The sequence below is a fragment of the Micropterus dolomieu genome, linkage group LG02 (assembly GCF_021292245.1).
Source record: "Micropterus dolomieu isolate WLL.071019.BEF.003 ecotype Adirondacks linkage group LG02, ASM2129224v1, whole genome shotgun sequence".
Classification (NCBI taxonomy): domain Eukaryota; kingdom Metazoa; phylum Chordata; class Actinopteri; order Centrarchiformes; family Centrarchidae; genus Micropterus; species Micropterus dolomieu.
The window spans coordinates 29,745,832-29,750,949 of record NC_060151.1 but is presented as its reverse complement, the minus strand read 5'-3'; the positions used below and the strand labels follow the sequence as shown (position 1 = coordinate 29,750,949).

Here is a 5,118-nt window from a genome sequence, read left to right as displayed (position 1 = left end):
TTAAAAAAATAAATAGTCCTCTTTGGGCCTCACAGTTATTGAAATGAAACCATGTGAGAACTTTAGAGGGGAAATGTCTGGTGGAACTGATAACAATTCAGAGACTGAATGGTGACAAAGGGACTAAATTCAGATTTCAGTAAGGGTTCACAAAACAAAAAAGTTGATTCACCGCAAAAAGTATATTTTAATGTTTGTTTTTAGTGTAAAATCTTAATCTAACAAAGTTACTAGTTACTACAGGTGTTGAATAAATGTAAAAGGTTCAACATTTCCCTCTAAAAGTTAGTAAATCTGATGTACAATATAGTAGCACGAAATGGAAATACTCAAGTACCCAAGTATTGTAGGACAAAGTGTAGAAAGTGGAAGTGTAGTGTTAGCTTTAAAACAGTGAGATGTTGTATGTCCCATGATGTGCACAGGTGATAGTTGAGGGGGTGGGTGTATAACTGGACAGGTGTGTTTGTGTTGGAGGTAGACAGAAAGGGAAAGAGACAGAGGGAGGGGTGAAGAAGGTTATTTATGCCGTTGCAGATCTAATGGTATGTACATACAGTTATGGCTTTCTACAAAGTGATCTGTGCGGCGACTCTGCTGACTCTCCTGACACAAGGTAAGAACCCTCCTCACTGCACACACCTGAATCAATCATGTTTGAGATCTGATGACTGCTGTCTGAGGAGGAAGTAGAATCTTTTAGATCATTAAGAGTGATTTTTAGAGTAAAATGGTATCAGATCCTGCATTCAAATTAAACTTTACAAAACTGTAGCAATAAAATATGCAAAAAGAAAAGTGCTCGGTGGATCCTGTCACACTGAGTCAAATGTGCATGAATACAATTTATAATTAGGAGAGAAGAAGAAATAAAGTAAGATAACTCTTTTCCTGCAAAGCGAGCAGTAACTATGGTCATCAGATAAACGTAGCAGAGCCTGATTTAAAGCGAGCATGAAACATACTCAAAATCTTCCACTTGCAGAACCTGCTTAAACAAATATGAAATAGTTTTAAGTTGATCCAGAGCTGAGATGTGCTAGTAAGTATGATTGTAAGTTAAGTTAAATGATTTAACAATGTTCCTCTCCCCCTTTTTATACCTCCTTCAACTAATTCCAAAGAGGTTTGGCATTAATTAGTTTATTTGAATGAATATGTGGTTTGCAGAAACTAACTTGATGTGACAAAAACCAGTCAGTCGATCCAGGAAACAGAGTCAATGAATCGTGAAACTTAAAACCACCTTAAAAAAATAAGATTAACATGAAGGTGACATGTGCATGAGATAAGTCACTATAATGGGTATAGTTGTATAATTTGTAGACCTACACACTTTTTTGTTAACCGCTGCAGAAACTCGCCCACTCGCTCACCTCACTTTGCTGATAAGATGCATGAAATGTATGGCATGCACATGTACGTGCTGCTTTAAATAGAGGAGGCAGGCTTTAAGTTGTTGATGTCGACATGAGCAGCAACGTTTTTTCATTTACCCAGAGAAAGATCTGGCTTGTGGTTACCAGTCATCTCCTCCAACCTGTTTACCCCTATTTCCAGGAAAAACGCGTAGAATAACACACCCGAAATGAATCAGGATTAACTCTTAAACCATTAGGCCTAGATGCATAATTCTCCTTTTATCAGAAGCCAAGTAAGGAATATTAATCCAGTGTTAATGAACCTATTTATGTTGCCATTACAATGTAAATAGAGATGCAACAAAGGAAAACATGACATTTTAATCCTAGTACAAAATCAATATTTCAAAGCCCATATCACCATCATAACCATCATCTTGCAGATTATAATGCAACTGAATATCTTCTACTAAACCTGGACTACAATTGTAACTGTACATTGTGATGAAATGAAACTAAAATACAAAAATAAGGATACAATTTATAAAGATAAACCTAGGCGGTGTCCATCTTTTGGCCATATTTACTGGTTTACATGTTGACTTTTTCTTCAAAACACTTTATTTTCATACAACCATATTAAAAATAACGAATAGATTAATAAATACAATGAATATTGATCAATATTCCTACAGCTGAAGAACAGTTTACAGCAGATGGGTTTCAGGTTAACACGGAACCTTTTGTTACTGAATGTGGCGCAATTTGTGGAAAATGAGGATTTATTTTAGATTAAAGTTTGCAAATCTCCAGAATGATTTAACACAAAGTTAAAACAGAGTCAATATACACACAAAAAAAATCTTTATTTTTATATGATTTTATAGTATTTACTAATATTTTGAGTAATGAAGTGTTGCACGCTTACTCAAGAAAGAAAGTTTTACAAACATTTCTGCCCTCTATCAGAACAGAGAGATCAGCAGGTTTAGGGGACCTCTGCAGTGGTGATGAGGCAGAGACATGGTTCAATTTATTCATCCTTAAAAACATGGACAATATAAACATACATGTGGTCCTGATCAACCAAACATAGGAAAAAAAATATCCACAATATAACCCTCGATAAAAACAACATAAAAACCTTATTTCATAATAAATAACTGCATAAAAACAATACATCCACAAAACATAAAGCAGACTAAGGTTAAAATAAATTAAAATCCCAGTTTACGTCCTCTATATAAAGTTGTGGTTGTGCTGTAAAATACTGCTTGTTGATCTGGGAGTACCACCAAAACTTCATTAACTTTTACTTCCTTATTCTACAGAGTGACACCAGGTCATCCATTTCTAAAGGCTTTGTTTATAAGTAAACATGCGTTCACTTACTGAAGTCCATTTCAACCTAATGCGGTCACTTACATACTTAAAAAGCCTGATTGTTCATTATTGAAACCCATATTTACATTTATTGTTAGGCTGCGACCTCTAGTGGTCATAGGACTGTAGTAGAGGAAGTCAGCACACACTAACATTTGAGTATTGGAGCTTGTCTTGGTCATAATTGTTTCTGGGAATAATGAAACCAACTGCAAAATCTTTTTCTGTAACTTGGAAAATAATTTTCCAGTCTGCCAGCTGAGAGAGAACAGGGTTAAAAAATTTAAAAACTATATGTTTGAATGAACAATGATTTAGCTATAAATGTTAGAGATAATCACAACTTAATTAAATATCCAATGTCAATATAGCATGAGAGATCAGTTAATACAAAATTGTGGTTTCAAATGTTTGTTTGTTTTCTATTTTCAGAGTCTCACTCACAACTAGATGGTAAGTCAAAGTTTTTATGCTCACTTTTTTACTTCCTGTCTGTCCGTCATTTAAGACATTTTAAACATGTTTTTGGGAGGTTTATAGTTTTATTATTGTTGACTATTAACCCCGTATTGTTCACTCTGTGTCTTTACTGTCTCTCTCCTCAGTGTGTGGTCGGCCTCCGCTCAACACCAAGATTGTTGGAGGACAGGAGGCCTCTCCAGGCAGCTGGCCCTGGCTGGTCAGTCTGCGATTCTCTGAGGTCCACTTATGTGGAGGATCCCTCATTACTAATCAATGGGTGCTGACTTCCGCTATGTGCTGCTCAAGGTAAACAGTGAGGGTCAAGCCGTGCCAAAAAAACAACATGCCACATAGTGGCATAAAAACACTATCTAAAGAAGTGGATCCCAACCCGGGGGTCGGACCCCTCCAAGGGGTTGCAGGATAAATAAGATGGGTCTTGAGATGATAATCAAAATCTGTTCTGACCTGTGAGGATGGGTCGGAAGCAGACAATTCTCCATTTTGAGGGGTCACCAGCCAAAAAGGTTGGGAACATTTTTGCCTTTAGATCTTGAGCTACCACAAGGGTTCTGAGTGGACCAAGAGCCCATCTGGTGTGACGGGGGAACAGACATATTTTGGTTAAAACAGCTATAATTTTTATTTTCATAAGAACAAATGTAAAACTGTGTGAAACCACTGTGACAAAGTGAATGGTGTCTCTGAAAAGTATAAGCTGATCTGCAGCTCCCCTCAGCTTTATGGATATTTATATTGAATTTCAGCTCATTGTTTATCTATCCAGCCACAATTTTACTGTTCTGATTCACTCTCAGCGCTCTTATAGCGTCATTTTCAGAGAAAAAGCTGTAAAAAGCCACTGAATGCTACCTGCTCAGCAGCAAACAGCAGACGAACACAGTTAGAGACGAGTTGGTGAAAGTAGTGGACCATTTAGCTGCTAAAGAGACAGATATTTATATCAGGTAAAAAAAACAAAAACTACTTGGACACTCAAGAGGTAACAGAGGTTCAATAACTAATGTTTCAGGGAAAAAAAAACACATGCTCTTTTACTTACTGTACTTTTAAATCAATCTACAAACAGATATCCTCATATAAATGCAGAATCTGTAGGCAAGATACAGGTTTTTGGTATCGGAAGAGTTCTGGTTTCCATTTGTAATCCAACTAGTATTAATCTCAACTGTAAAAACAGTTTGGGACTGAGACACAGGGTTAGACCTCATATTTTTGCTGGGAAAATATATTGTTTTGCTGTAAAAAACTACCTTGGATGAAATTGGGCATTTGTGGTGTGCCATTACGCGTTGTGAAATGCTGTGCGGGGACCGCTTTATTAGTTCTCTGGGCAGCTGGTTCTGTGCTTGGTGGTACCATATGGACCCAGTGTGGCACTGACTCTAACCCACTAGTGACAGCCTAGAGGGCGAAGCCTGTACAAAATAGAATGATGTTATTTTCTGTAGCATAGGCGCAGCCCTCTAAGCTGTGGGCCTCACTAGTGCCCAGAAGGAAAAAAAGTGTTTTGGGAGCCAATGGTCAGGTCTCACTCCCATTGATACACAAGGTAAGATCATGGTTCCCCTTCGAGGGAACTCGAACTGCGTCGGTTACGACACTATGGGAACGCCTCTAGGCGAAGCAGGTCTGAACGTGAATGAAATCACTCCAATCCTATTGGCCTGTTGCTAGAACGGTAAGGTGTGACGGAATAACCGGAGGAGTATAAAGCACACCTGTACACACTCATCATTAGCTTTTTTTTATTCAGCAGGCGCTCTGTATGTTGTTTGAAGAAAGCTCCAGTCCTACAAGCAGTATGTCTTACCTGAAGAAAAAGTCTACCAGCATGTCCGGCAACCAGATGTACAGAAGGTGTGTTTTTTTCTTGCCCTCGGTACATCAC

The 5,118-nt window shown here is 37.8% G+C and overlaps 1 pseudogene; it reads left to right on the top strand.

Moving 5' to 3' along the window:
- Positions 1–561: 561 nt before the first annotated feature.
- Positions 562–5,118, top strand: part of LOC123967421 — a 51,590-nt pseudogene continuing 47,033 nt past the window's right edge.